The 15,862-nt window shown below is 50.8% G+C and overlaps 1 protein-coding gene across 1 annotated transcript in view; it reads right to left on the bottom strand.

The window, feature by feature from the left end:
* Window positions 1-15,862, bottom strand: part of LOC140396564 (potassium voltage-gated channel subfamily KQT member 1-like) — a 231,915-nt gene that overhangs the window by 158,241 nt on the left and 57,812 nt on the right. The gene's annotated exons all lie outside the window — the stretch shown is intronic.

Genomic DNA, 15,862 nt, shown 5'->3' with positions numbered 1-15,862 from the left:
ATCGGTTGCGCGTGCATTGCAGAGGTTAAGGTTAGGGCTGGATTCACTTGGGGATATGGGGGATATGGGGGAGGGGGGATATGGGGGAGGGGAGATATGGGGGAGGGGGGATATGGGGGCTATGGGGGAGGGGGGATATGGGGGATATGGGAGAGGGGGGATATGGGGGAGGGGGGATATGGGGGAGGGGGGATATGGGGAGGGGAGATATGGGGTAGGGGGGATATGGGGCAGGGGAGATATGGGGGAGGGGGGATATGGGGGATATGGGGGAGGGGGATATGGGGAAGGGGGGATATGGGGAGGCTCACCCTGCCTGCTCTGACGAGGTCGTTCACCTTCTTGTGGCACTGGGTGCCTGTCCGTGGTGTCAGGGCCGCAGCAGTGACGGCCTCTGCCACTTCCCTCCACAGACGCCGGCTGTGGCGTGGGGCAACTCTGCGGCCGTGCCCGGGATACAGGGCGTCCCTCCTCTGCTCCACCGCGTCCAGGAGCGCCTCCACATCCCGTGACTCGAACCTCGGGGCTGAGCGACGGCCAGCCATCCAGTCGGGTGTTCCGGTCGGGTGTTCCGGTCGGGTGGGGGGGAGCAGCGCGGCCTTACGAGCCGTCACGGCGTGCGACGCGTATGACGCTGCACGGCGTGAACCACGTGCGCAAGCGCGGATCCCGTCACGTCGCTGCTAGCCCATTTCGGGCCGGAGACTTTCGACCCATTTTTCCGACGTGACGCAAGTCGGATTTGCGCCGTTTTTTGCGCCGATCGGCGGACTTTGCGCCGATAACGGAGATTTTCGCCCATTGTTTTTGACTTTGTTCGGAGTAATATGTGACTTGACACGTCCTGTGTTGTCTGGACTCAAGAGCATAACGGAGATGGAAAAATAGGTCAGCAAATATCAAAATGGTATAACACACTTTGTCCATGGACTAATTTGTGATAAAAACTGAGCTCTTGTTACTTGCTTCTAAGTGAAACTGGAGCACAGCACAGTGTGTGTGTTCAGTGCCAGCTAAATCGAAATTGGGATCCAGTAGCATAAGGCAGACAGCAACAATCTATTAACAGCAAATTCATTCACAAATGAAGAGTTTTCCATTTTCTCCTCCTTGTTCTGATTTGCCTAGCCAAAGTAATTAATTAGGAATGGGATAAAACAATTGTTGTGCCTCAACTTTCCATCTTACTATCAACCCACACTGCTGGCTAGTAGCGACGCAAAAAAGCAGCTAAACGTGTAAGTCTCTCCTCGTCAATGCACAGCCTCTCCATCAGCAAGTTGTCAGCTGTGCCGCCTTTTGGTGACTTGTGTCAACTGGGTCCCTTAAGGCCCCAGGCAAAAGCTTCAGAGGATTTGGGAGGAGGGTTGGCCCCCCAGATGTGCAGTGTGCAGGCTCACTGGACACACGCTGCCTCTCATAAACCACATCCTTAGCTGCGGGCAAATAGCTCCACCGCTTTGTGGATACCTCGAGAAGGCGAAGGGAGTAAACCCTGGCACAAAATTGGAGTGTGATTTAACGGAAAGGTTTCTAAGTGTCATTTCAGGCGGGTTTGGCTGGGAGTTTCTCCTCGGCTCTGACGGCAGGTTCCTCACCACGATGGAACCACACTTAGTCACTTTCTCTCTCCGGGCTAGCCCACAATAGAATTTGTTCACTGGGGAGCTGAAATCACCGGCCAGACAGGCTCCTCCGGGATCATTCCACCATTCTGAAAGGGTGCCCCAATCTCTAAGTGGGCTTGAAGATCCGCCACACCCTCCATCCACGGGCAATGTCACCCCCCACAATTATGGGCATTACCCAACACCCCCATAGGTTAGGCCAAACCCTGCCATGGGGTCAAAGAGGGCCCCCCCCTTTACAGACCTTCCCACGCCCCCTTTCGGGCCACGCCTTTCAGGACCCCCGTCTTTCACCCACCCCAAACTCACGGAGGCCCCCGACGGGAAGGGCTGGAAAATCCCGCACTGTATCCGCATGCAGAAAACAAAGCAGTGAAATAAGGATTCCGCTTGGAGCTTCCCTGTAACAGCACCTGGGGTAAAATCACACTGGGAGCTTGTACATGGCAATGAATTTCAACACAATCGATGGGAAATGAAACTGGTTGGTTCGTTTTAGAGACCTGAGGGCAGACAGAGCAGCTTGTGTACATGCTCAGCACTGACAAATCGTTCACTCGATTTCTCTTTCCACAGATGCTGCCAGATCTGCTAATTATTCCCAGCATTTTGTTTTTATTTCAGATTTCCAGCATCCACAGTACTTTGCTCTTGTCTGTCGACAGGCTCTTGTGGGTTTACAATAGAAGACCAATCTTAAACCGGTTATTGTTATATGTATTGCAGAGATCGACGAGTTAGACAGCCAGAGCAGTCTTTAAATCCCCTGAGGAGAAATTTGTATTTTTAAATCAAAACAGTGTCAGGATAGTTGATTAATGTGTGCGCGAGCAACATATCCCGCTTTAAACAAACCAAGCAGAAATAATATAGTTGTCCCCAAACTTTTGTAAGAATCCTGATTGCAGGACATATCTGTCCCAATTTTAGTCCTTGAGTTCATTCATTGGAGTATAATGACATAGATTACATAGAACATGCAGTGCCGAAGGTGGCCATTCGGCCCATCGAGTCCGCACCGACCCACGTAAGCCCTCACTTCAACCCTATCCCCTTAACCCAATAACCCCTCCGAACCTTTTTTGGACACTAAGGGCAAATTAGCATGGCCAATCCATCTAACCTGCACGTCTTTGGACTGTGGGAGGAAACCGGAGCACCCGGAGGAAACCCACGCAGACACGGGGAGAACGTGCAGACTCCGCACAGACAGTGACCCAGCGGGGAATCAATCCTGGGACCTTGGCACTGTGAAGCCAGAGTGCTAACCACTATGCTACTGTGCTGCCCTTGAATGTGAATAAGTGTGAAGTTATACAGTTTGGAAGAAATAGCAGAAAGGCAAATGTTTCTTAAATGATGAGAGGTTGGGATGTGTAGATGTCCAAAGGTCCTGGGTATCCTTGCTCAGGAATAAATAAAAGTTAACATGCAGCAAGCAATTAGGAAGGCAAATGGTATATGTTGGCCTTCATCACAAGGGGATTGGAGGATAGCAGTAAAGAGCTGTAGTTGTATAGAGCCTTGCTGACACCTCATCTGGAGTATTTAGCACATTTTTAGAACATAGAACATAGAACAGTACAGCACAGAACAGGCCCTTCGGCCCTCGTGTTGTGCCGAGCATTGTCCAAAACCAAGATCAAGCTATCCCACCCCCTGTCATTCTGGTGTGCTCCATGTGCCTATCCAATAACCACTTGAAAGTTCCTAAAGTGTCCGACTCCACTATCACAGCAGGCAGTCCATTCCACACCCTAACCACTCTCTGAGTAAAGAACCTACCTCGGACATCCCTCCTATATCTCCCACCCTGAATCTCATAGTTATGCCCCCTTGTAACAGCTACATCCACTCGAGGAAATAGTCTCTGAATGTCCACTCTATCTGTCCCCCTCATTATCTTATAAACCTCTATTAAGTCGCCTCTTATCCTCCTCCGCTCCAAAGAGAAAAGCCCTAGCTCCCTCAACCTTTCCTCATAAGACCTATCCTGCAAACCAGGCAGCATCCTGGTAAATCTCCTTTGCACCCTTTCCAATGCTTCCACATTCTTCCTATAATGAGTTGACCAAAACTGCACACAATACTCCAAATGTGGTCTCACCAGGGTCATGTATAGTTGCAGCATAACCCCGCGGCTCTTAAACTCAAGCCCCCTGTTAATAAACGCTAACACACTATAAGCCTACTTCACGGCTCTATCCACTTGAGTGGCAACCTTCAGACGTCTGTGGATATGAACCCCAAGATCTCTGTGTTCCTCCACATTCCTCAGAACCCTGCCGTTGACCCTGTAATCCGCATTCAAATTTTTTCTACCAAAATGAATCACCTCGCACTTATCAGGGTTAAACTCCATCTGCCAATTTTTGGCCCAGCTCTGCATCCTATCAATGTCTCTTTGCAGCCTACAGCAGCCCTCCACCTCATCCACTACTCCACCAATCTTGGTGTCATCAGCAAATTTACTGACCCACCCTTCAGCCCCCTCCTCCAAGTCATTGATAAAAATCACAAATAGCAGAGGACCCAGCACTGATCCCTGTGGTACACCGCTGGTAACTGGTCTCCAGTCTGAAAATTTTCCATCCACCGCCACCCTCTGTCTTCTATGTGATAGCCAGTTACTTATCCAATTGGCCAAATTTCCCTCTATCCCACACCACCTTACTTTCTTCATGAGCCGACCATGGGGAACCTTATCAAACGCCTTACTAGAATCCATGTATACGACATCAACTGCTCTACCTTCATCTACACACTTAGTTACCTCCTCAAAGAATTCAATCAAATTTGTGAGGCAAGACCTACACTTCACAAATCCGTGTTGACTATCCCGGATTAAGCTGCATCTTTCCAAATGGTCATAAATCCTATCCTTCAGCACCTTTTCCATTATCTTCCCGACCACCGAAGTAAGACTAACCGGCCTATAATTACCAGGGTCATTCCTATTCCCTTTCTTGAACAGACGAACAACATTCGCCACTCTCCAGTCCTCTGGCACTATCCCCGTGGACAGCGAGGACCCAAAGATCAAAGCCAAAGACTCTGCAATCTCATCACTTGCCTCCCAAAGAATCCTTGGGTATATCCCATCTGGCCCAGGGGACTTGTCGACCCTCGGGTTTTTCAAAATTGCTAATACATCCTTCCTCAGAACATCTACTTCCTCCAGCCTACCCGCCTGAATCACACTCTCATCCTCAAAAACATGGCCCCTTTTCTTTGTGAACACTGAAGAAAAGTATTCATTTTTGGTCCCTTTATCCAAGGAGAGATATATTTGCCATAGTAGGAGAAGAATGGAGTTTCACCAGATTAATCCCTGGGATTGCAGGATCATATCATGAGGAGATATTAGTGAATCTGAGTCTGTATTTCCTGAGTTTCGAAGAGTGAGGGGTGACCTCATTGAAACGTACAACATTCTTGCAGAGTGTGTCAGGGTCGATGTTCCCCTCGCTGCTGAGTCTAAAACCAGGGGACATAATCTCAGGATGAGGGGCAGGTCATTTAAACTGAGATGAGGAGGAATTTCTTCACTGGGGGGGGATGGAGAATGTTTGGAATTCTCTACCCCAGAGGAATGTGGAAGCTCAATCATTGAGCACGCTCAAGACTGAAATTGATAGATTTCTAGAAATGAACAATATCAAGGGATATGGAGATAGCACAGGAAAGTGGTGTTGAGGTAGATGATGAGCTGTGATCTAACTGAATGGTGGAGTAGGTGCAATGGGCTGAATGGCCGACCCGGACTGGCTAAACATTGATAATGGCAAGATAGTCTCCTTCTTACTCAATGTTTCTCATAGCAGCTTATATTCAAATAGCACCTTTAACGTAACAAAACATTCCAAGACATTTCACAGGAGCATCATAAAACAAAATATGATACTGAGGAGAAATTAGGTCAAGTGGCCAAAAGCTTGGTCAGAAAGGTAGATTTTAAGGTGTGTCTTAAAAGAGTAAAATTAGCTGGAGAGGCGAAGAGGTTTAGGGAGGGAATTCCAGAGTTTAAATCCTTGGCAATCGAAGGAACAAGAAGAGAATTAGAGGAGCACAGCTGTTTAGGTGGGTTATGTGGACTTAATATTACAAAGGCATGTTTGACCAGGAACCAAAGTAGATCAGCAAGCACAGGGGTGGCAGGAGAATGGTAATTGGTGTGAGTTAAGACCAGGCAGCAGAGTTTTGGATTCCCTCAACGGCGCGATCTACTGGCTGCGTTGTGCCTGAATGGGAGCGCGCCACGGCCGGGAAACGCCAGGCGAGGCATCCCGTGGGCTTCCCGACAGCCAGTACACCTGGCGTCATGATCGGAATCCCGCCTACAATGGAAGGGACCGAGCCTCTCGCGTCTAGGTAGGTTTTAAACCCACTTGGGCGTGCTAACCTGGGATCTATCGGGCTTCCGGCTTCTACCAGCCTTCCCAGGGAGACCCCGGCTGTGTGCCATTCAGTTCTGGTCCACAAAACGTGGTCCAGGTGGAACAGCATCAAGGGGGTCTCCCGGGCCATTCGGACGCCCCTGTGTGATCAGGGACAGAGCAGACCCTGGCCCTCTGCCTTGAATGTGGGCACCTTGGCACTGCCACCCTGGCACTGCCAAGGTGTTTGGATGGTACTACAGGAGCAGTGCCAGGGTGATACTGCCAAGGTTCAGGGCCTAAGGGGGGGGCCCACGCCCATGAAAGGAGGGTGGATGGTAGTGTGAAGGGTGGGGGGAGCGTGTATGAAGGGGCCTCTGGGAGGTTGGGGGGGGTTGATGGGTTGGAATCATGGAAGGTGGGGGGGCCGAATGGGGGCGTGGGAAGGCCTAAAGAGGGGCCCTCAGGGACACCTTGGCATGAGTTTGTGGAGTGTGGGGTAATGCCTATGTGTGTGGGGGGGGGGGGGTTACATTGCCCATGGGTGTGGGGCCTGCGAGTTCAACTCCCCAGTGATGAAAATGGCTTGACCAGGGAAAAACTCCCCAGGGTTCAAAACATTGACTAAGTGTAGTTAGATAGTGGTGGGGAACTCACCGAGCGAGTCAGCGAGAAACTTCCAGCAAAACCCACCACAAATGACCATTAATAACCTTTCTGTTCGATCCCGCCCCAAGTCTATGGAGGGTAGACTGTGGGAGGCAAGCCTGGAATGGATTGAAACAGTGAAGTCTGGAGCGAACAAAGGCCTGGATGAATGTTTAGGCAGCAGATCAGCTGAGACAATGACAAAGTTGGGCCATGGAATGGAGGGGGAAATAACTGGTTTGGGGGACGGTGCAAATACAAGGTTGGAACCTCATCTTGAGGTCAAATGTGACACCAAGGGTGGCTTAATTTCAGACTGTTGCTGGGGAAACAGATGGAGTCAGGAGCTAGGAAACAACATAGGAATTAGGAGCAGAAATTGGCAATTCAGCCTGTACCATCATTCAATCACATCCTGGCTGATCTCTTCCTGGTCTCAAATCCACCTCCCTACAAAGAACAAAAAAAGTACAGCACAGCAACAAGCCCTTCGGCCCTCCAAGCCCGTGCCGACCATGCTGCCCGACTAAGCTACAATCTTCTACACTTCCTGGGTCCGTATCCTTCTATTCCCATCCTATTCATGTATTTGTCAAGGTGCCCCTTAAATGTCACTATCGTCCCTGCTTCCACCACCTCCTCCAGTAGCGAGTTCCAGGCACCCACTACCCTCTGTATAAAAAACTTGCCTCGTACATCTACTCTAAACCTTGCCCCTCGCACCTTAAACCTATGCCCCCGAGTAATTAACCCCTCTACCCTGGGGAAAAGCCTCTAACTATCCACTCTGTCTATGCCCTCATAATTTTGTAGACCTCTATCAGGTCGCCCCTCAACCTCATTCGTTCCAGTGAGTACAAACCGAGTTTATTCAACCTCTCATCATAGCTAAAGTTCCCCATTTCCTTTTAACCCATCTTAAAAATCATAAATATATCTATCTCCTTCTTGAAACAATTTAATGATTCAGATTCCACTGCACTATGGGGCAGCAAGATCCACAAATTCACCACCCTCTGCGAGAAGTAGTTCCTCCTCATCTCAGTTCTAAATCTACTGCCTCTCAACCTATATCTGTGACCTCTCGTTCTAGATTTCCCCACACGGGGGGACATTTAGGGTCAGATTCTCCATTTCTGAGGCTAGGTGTGGAGGATCTGTGGCATTTTGCATGTAAAAATGCAGGTCCGCCCCACACCGATCCTGTGACCAATGAGCGGCTAGCAGTCACGCCGCGTAAAACTCCTGGCCTCCATGAAATAAACGGCCAGAAAATGGCCAGGTTTCTGGCCACGCATGCATCGGTCACGCCACAGAATATGATGTCAGCCATGCGTGGACCCCACCTGCCAGAAAATGCCCCCCTGGCAACCCCCTGGCCACCTCCCACCAGTCCCCCCAGCCCTCGCGGGAGCCCCCGCAGCCAGCAGCACAGTTCCCACCTAACTGTGGCGGCGTTGGTCACAGTCCGCAGCCACATGCCAGGTTCCCGCATGGCTGACACCATGAGCGAACCGCGCCGTCGGGAACTCGGTCCATCAGGGGCGGAGCATCGGGGGAGGGCCTTCAGGTGACGTGCTGAGGCTGCCCCAACAGCGTGCGGCACGTGCCGCGATGATGCCGTTTCAAAGATGGCGCCGCATAGAAACCTGCGTCAAACAGGCGCCGCCCTCGATTTCGGCGTCAAAAGGGATTCTCCACCCGATTGCCGATTACGAAATTGGCGTCAGGGAATGGAGAATCCCAGCCTTGGTTTACATTTACTTTATCAATCCCTTTTAGTAATAATAATAATCTTTATTGTCACAAGTGGGCTTACATTAACACTGCAATGAAGTTACTGTGAAAATTCCCTAGTCGCCACATTCCGCCTGTTTGGGTACACTGAGGGAGAATTCAGAATGTCCAATTCACCTAACAAGCAGGTTGTTCGGGACTTGTGGGAGGAAACCGGAGCACCCGGAGGAAACCCACGCAGACATGAGGGGAACGTGCAGACTCCGCACAGACAGTGACCCAAGCTGGGGGTCGATCCTGGGTCCCTACCTCGATCAGATCCCCTCTCATCCTTCTAAACTCCAGCGAGTGTATGCCCAAACTGCTTAATCTCCCCTCATACATCAACCCTTTCATCCTGGGATCAATCTGGTGACCCTCCTCTCAACTGCCTCCAATACCACCACATCCTTCCTCAAATAAGGAGACCAAAACTGGACACAATACTCCAGATGTGGTCTCACCAACACCCGATACAATTGCAACAACACTTCTCTACTTTTATACTCCAGTCCTTTTGCAATAAATGCCAACATTGTATTCGCCTTTTTAATTACACGCTGTACCTGCACACTGACTTTCTGCGATTCATGAACAAAGACACCCAGATCACTCTGGCCGGATGCATTTTGAATCTGCTTTCCATTTAGATAATAATTTGCCTTTCTATTTTTTTTGACCAAAGTGTGAGGTTAACCACACACATATCCACATTTCCCAGCCTATCTATATCCGTTTGCAGAATCTCTATCTCCTTTTCACTGCCTCCTTTCCCACCTATTTTAATATCACCTTTCTTTTTGAATGTTTCCAATCTATTGTAATGTCATAACCAATGCATCCACTACCTCTGCTGCCACCTCTCTTAATACCCTAGGGTGCAGGCTATCAGGTCCCGGAGACTTATCTGCCTTTAATCCCATTAGTTTATTCAATACCGTCTCCCTAGTGACAGTTATTGCCCCACGTTTCTCTGCATTAACTGCAGTTTTCGGAATTTTAAAAATTATCCTCTGCCGCGAAGACAGACGCAGAATAATGGTTCAGTGCCTCTATATCAGTGTTGCCCATTATTACCTCACCTCTAAAGGACCAATATTTACTTCAGCTATTCGCTTCCTCTTTATATACTGATGGAAGCTTTTGGTATCAGTGTTTATGTTTCCTGCTAGTTTCGTTTCGTCGTTCATCTTGGCTCTTTTGATTTTATTTTTAGTAGCCTTTTGCTGAACTTAAAGTTCTCCCGATCCTCCATCTTATCACTAGCTTTTGGAGTATGTATATCCGCATTTTTGCCTTTCTGTCTTCCTTGTTTAGACATGGAACGCTTTTCTCCCTTTTACAATTCCCTCTTCCTCTCAGGAATATACTTTAATTGATAAGCATTTAATATCTCCCTGAACATCCACCATTGTTCCTCAACTGTTTTACCCTCAATTACTTGTGCCCAGTTTGCCCGCTTCCGATGGCAAGTTCTGGATCTCACCTGAAAATGATGAGCATATCATTAATCCCAATTTGCATTCATTTCCATCTCATTAGCAAGACTGACGTCGAATGAAACAGACTCCCGGGAATTAACCGGCTCCCCAGTGAGAAGTCACATGGGTGTCGTTTCGTGCTGCTTTTTAAAGGCTGATGGGAAGTGAGATGCGTAGCCATTTCAATTTTCAGGCATGAAGCTCTGGGACATGGAGCTGCTGCCCCGGGTCTGGGGTCTAGGGGCTCCTGATTTGGCCGGGGCTGAGTGTGCAGAACCAGCGGAACTGGCTCAGTAGATGGCAGTGTGACAGAAAACAGGACACATAAGGGAGGGGGGGGGCTTGTGGGATTTGAGGTTCCTGGGGTGGAAGCCCCAACTGATTGTCGGTCTCTATCCTTCTCCAATTCCTCACAGATACCAAAGTGGATGGTGGTGTCCGTCCTGCAGAGGGTGCCCTCGCGGTGCTGGGGGCAGCCAGGGTGCTACCGCACACCCTGAAGATTCGGCCACCCATCAGTCCGAGGAGGAACCCAGAAGGGTACATCAGCGATGGCTCAAGGTGTACATGTGGTGTTGGTCTTTCGAGGAGATTACGGACAGCATGTGCCTCAGGAGACTGCGTCTCAACAGTGCGGCTCTTGTGCCACGTCCTCGCGGACTTAACATCCTGTGGAGGAGGTGGACACCCACGCCCGGTGTACGTGAAGATCACCGCAGCCCTGAACTTCTATGCCGCCGGTTCATTTCAGGACTCGAGAATTCATCCGTGATGCCCTGTTTAGCCGGGATACAGACTTTACAACTTTGAGCTGGACCCAAGCCCATCAAGATGCCTGGGTAGCAGGATTCTCTGCCATCGCCGGGGTGCCCCACGTCCAGGGGGTTATTGATGGCACGCAGGTCCCCTTGCACACACTGGGGCAATAGGAAGTGCCCTTTATTCACAGGAAGGGGTTCCACTCCCTGAATGTTCAACCCATGTGCAATCGCAACCTCCGGAACCTGCACGTAAGTGCACGCTTCCCAGGGAGAGAGATTGACAGGGACATCCTGGGACACTCGGAGATCCCCTGCGTCTTCGCGGACCACACCAGGATGATGGATTGGCTCTTGGGGATAAGGGATTCCCGAGGAGGTCCTGGCTGATGATGTCAGTGCGGAGGCCGGGGACCAAGGTGCAGGCCGATATAACGAGGCCCATGTTGCCACCCGATCTGTCATTGAGTGGTGCATCAGGCTGCTCAAAATGTGGTTCCGACACCTGGACCACCAAACGTTCTCCTGCCTTGTGGTGGTCTGTTGTGCCCCTCACAACCTGGCACAGCAATTGGGGGAGGGGGGGGGAGACATGCTGGAGGAGGAGGAGGAGGAGGAGGGTCATGTGGCCTCATCTGAGGAGGAGGCGGGCCAGGAGGTGATGGAGGACGAACCCAGGGATGGCCGGTTAGAGAAACTGGAGGATGGAAGACAGGTGGCGGCGAGGGTCCGGCATGCCTGGAGGACCAGGGAGGACCTTATCCTCACCCGATTCTCATAACTCGAGGCTTTGTCCGTCAGCTAACCCCCCTCCCCCCTCCATTCCCCTCCTTCCCACCTCCCCTCCATTCTCCTTTGCGCCATCTGCCTTTGCCTGTCAAGGAATCTCTCCGTTGTCTGCACCATGGTGTTGACACCCCTGGCGATACTCATCACTGACGGGGACATGCTCTGCAGTGCCCCATCAATGTCCACCTGCATCTGGGACATATCCTTCAGTGACTGGAACATTCTTTGCAGTGGCTCAGCAATGTGCACCTGCGTATGGGACATGCCCCTCACTGACTGGAACATTCTTTGCAGTGGCTCGGCAATGTGCATCTGCGTATGGGACATGTCCCTCAGCAACTGAGACATGATGTCAAGGCCCTCAGCCAATCACAGGCTGAGCCATCCCTTGAGCACCGCCACTCAAGACGCTGACCTCATGCTGGAGGCTTTCCACTGCGGTTTGCCACCCTCGCAGTGTTAGTCTTGGCACCATGCATTGTCGGCTCCTCCATTTGGCTAAGCACTCACTGGAATGACGGTGACATTCCCTCCTGAATCTCACAGCCATGTCCTAGCTCTGGGATAACCTTGTCCAGAGGCTCGGCATCTGACTGGGACCTAGCTGGATCCTGGGATCCAGCCGACCTCCGACTGCTGTCCCGCCTGGATGTTCCTGCCTCCTCCTGGTGTGCATCAGCAACTGCACGGTGCTCACCACATTGTGCCCCAGAAGCCTGTCCAGTAATGGTCGCCCACCGAGGTGTGTGTCTCTGCACTGGTGCAAGGTGGGGTGATAGCTGTGACTCTGTGTTGGTGGTGAGTTGGTCACTTGGGTGGCAGTGGTGGTGGTGGTGGGGGGTGGGTGTGGAGACGGGGTGGGGGGTGACCGGGGGGGGGGGGGGGGGGGTGGAGAACGCCACCATTTCCAGGGCCCATTCCTCACAGGAGGTGAGGGCTCGGATTTCTGATGCTCCGTCTCCCTGTCTTGGCCCTTCCCAGTTTATTACGGGCTATCGTTTCCTGCGGGGACTAAGAGAGGCTTTGTGAGCCAAGCGCTTAATGGACCTATAGCAGATGGGATGTGTGGTATGAAGGGTGCCAGTGCCTGTCCAGGTACACTGAAGGAGTGCTGTGGAACAAGCACGAGGATCAGATGTGGGGAGGGTGCGAGGTGTCAGCCAGTGATTTGTGGGGCGATGGTGGGGGGTGGGCGGGAGGGTTGGGAATTTGAGGGGTGGCAGGTGGAACTGATGCCAGGAGAGAGGTGGTAACTCACCCTTCAGCTAGGTGGACGTCGTTGGTCTTCTTCCGACATTGGATGCTCTCCTCCTGGTCCTGCCGCCCCACTGACAGCCGCTGCCATGCCTCCCTGGTGGTATTGATGGTCCTGCGACTCCCTCGGGGGAACAGGGGGTCCCGTCTCGCATCGACGCCATCCAGAAACCTGTCAGGGTCAGCATCGCCAAAACAAGGGGCAGGTCTGCGCACTGCCATGCTTGTGTGTTGACTGGGAGTGAGTGGTGAGGGAGCGTTTAAAAGCAGCTTGCCTTGTTAGTGGCGAGACGCTGAGGCCTGCGCCTGGTGACTCAGACGGTGAGACAGACGATAATGGAGTGACGCTGGGGGGGGCTCACGTTTGGCACTGAATGCAATTAAATATGGGCCGCAATCTCACCCACATGGTCATCGAGAAATACCCCGCCATTAGCACCAAAATGACACTTTGAAATATTCCTTTAAATCGCACCCGATATCTGAGCATTTAAATTAAGACTGGTCATGCTATTTTCAGACCTATTGAGTCTTTGACAAGCAGGAACCTGCCCAATGTTCCCGGCAACCACTGGTCAATGACATGATACAACCAGCCTTATCTTTGAGAGGGAAAGGTTTGACAGTGCCAATGGAGTTGCTGGTGGATTGTACAAGAAGTTTTACAATGGATAAAGGGAATGACAAACACTGCGCCACCTTCCATCTCCCAACACAGATACAAATCTGAATGAAACACAGAAAAAGCTGCATCATTATCATCAGAGAGTTCTGTAAGTTCAAATCTGTGGAATAATAATAATAACCTTTTTTATTGTCACAAGTATGAAGTTACTGTGAAAAGCCCCTAGTCGCCACCTTCCGGCGCCTGTTCGGGTACACTGAGGGAGAACTCAGAGTGTCCAATTCACCTAACAAGCACGGGCTGGATTCTCCGCAACCTCGCCCCAAAATCTCGGCCGGCGCGGGGGCGGAGAATCCATTTTCCAACAATGAATTGGGAACGCCGCTGGTCCCCCGGTTCTGCGGGTCCTGAAAAGCAGCATACTTGGGGAGTACACCGTGCCGCCTGGGACCTCCCTGGGGCCATTGCCAGAGGCCCGCTCAGCCATTCTCCAACCCCGACCGGCCGAAGTCCAGGCGGAGTGGAACTAATGTGCTCCAGCCGGTGGGAATAGTCGCATGGTCGCTGAGGGCAGATCGGAAGCTGGGGGGAGCCTTATAGGCGGCTGGTAAATGTTCGTGCAGGACTTGAGGGCTGGGCACACGGCCGATCAGAGGGTTTATTTTTTGGGTCCAGCTCCGCGGTCTGAGTCCGCCATGGAGCATGGCGCGGCCGCTGGAGGCCACCGCCGGGCGCATGCATGCGCCGCCTCTGACCCGGAAGTGCGGGGGCCCGTATCTACATCAAACGCTGCACGATTTACTCCAGGTCCCCGCTAACCCCTTGCAGAGCTGGGGATTAGTGGCCCTTTCATGCCAGTTTGTCTGGCGTGAAACTCCACCGTTTGGACGCTGGCGTGGGGACACAGTCCCAATAATGGAAAATCCAGCCCCACGTCTTTCCGGACCTGTGGGAGAAACCCAGAGCACCTGGAGAAAACCCACACCGACACGGGGAGAACATGCAGTCTCCGCACAGGCAGTTACCCAAGCCGTGACCCTGGTGCTGTGAAGCACCGGTGCTAACCACTGTGCTACCATGCCGCTTTATCTAATAGAGTTATATAGAGTTATCATAATATTTTAAAAGCGGTGACAATGTCCAACGCTGAAAGACTTGATCAATTTAACGGAGAAAATGGGGTCGTACTATGTCACGGGAGTGTCCCTTTAAGAAATGTTTTTGTCTTATCACATGGCTTCAGTGATGTCATTGTGTGGGTGGAGTTGGGCTGTGGCTCTGGGTTTTTACTTTCATTTTTGAGTTGGGAGCTGGCTGTGGCTCTGAGTTTTACTTTCGCTTTGAGTTTGAACTGGTTTTGTTCTGCACAGGTTGAAAGAAGGTTTTTTTCTCTGTCTGCATTTTAAAAGCTGCTTGATAACTTGAAAAGAAATAACTGTTTTCTGGAAGGAATTCAAACCTGCTGTTTTGGGAAGGAAACAAGAAGTATCCATCTCACAGTCTTAAAGATACCAGGTCTTGCGTGCCTTGTGCTGAACCAGACCGTTGAAAAGGATTTTCAAGTTTATGGGATTTTGTTATTAAATTGAAACAGCTAAAGGGGGAAAGTTATTAAGGGTTATACATAGAGTACTGTAGCTGTGTGGGGTATTTATGTTTGTAGTTGATAAAATGCTTACTTTGTGTGTTGATAAAAATGTTAACGAAAATTCGTAGAATAAACTTTGTTTCTGATGAAAAGTGCTTGAGGCCTCTGTTGAGTAACAGCTGAAAGGCAGGTCCCTTGTGCTCCCCGTAACCAAAATCAATAAACAGTTGTAGGTCAGGTGAACTCCATGATGAACTTTGGAGTTTTCTAAACCCTGGTCCATAACAACATGGACATTGCTGCGGCGCTCCAGAGCTTAGCCCATTCACAAAGGGTCATGGCTAAGGGCCATTGAGAGAATTGGCTGGGTGTTGACTGACCTCAGACAGTCACAGAAGGGACATGACGGAAGCAAGGAGGGACATGGGTCACTCATTGGCACGGGCCCATCTGCTGGGCAGCAGGCAGAACCAGGTGACATGTCATCACCTGTGACACCCGAAGGCCTGCTGGGCCCAACCAGGACCAGACCCATCAGAGGATGATGCCGAGGGCAAAGGGCAGGCCAAGCAGCAGGCCGCCTCCATTCCTGATGTGCTGCCTGGGGCAACGCCTACAAGGAGCGGTAGAGCACGAAAGATAAGAAAGACAGATAACACATAAGTTGGCATGGGTGTAGTAGATCATACATAGTCAGGAGGAAGGTCATACAAGTTGCAAATACTATTTAGATCTCAGACCAGACCCCAACAGTGGCTAGGGTACTGGACCGAGACTCCAATATTTGAGTTTATTTGTAAGATTGTGCAGAAGTAATGATTCGCTCCATAGATGCATTAAAAAATAGGAATTTAGTATTTTTAAGATAAAACTTTATTAGGAATATATTAAACTCTTTAACTTCACATCTGAAAAGAACAGCTTACAATTACCCCTTGA

Source organism: Scyliorhinus torazame, chromosome 19 (genome assembly GCF_047496885.1).
Source record: "Scyliorhinus torazame isolate Kashiwa2021f chromosome 19, sScyTor2.1, whole genome shotgun sequence".
Classification (NCBI taxonomy): Eukaryota; Metazoa; Chordata; class Chondrichthyes; order Carcharhiniformes; family Scyliorhinidae; genus Scyliorhinus; species Scyliorhinus torazame.
This window is presented reverse-complemented; position numbering and strand designations above follow the sequence as displayed.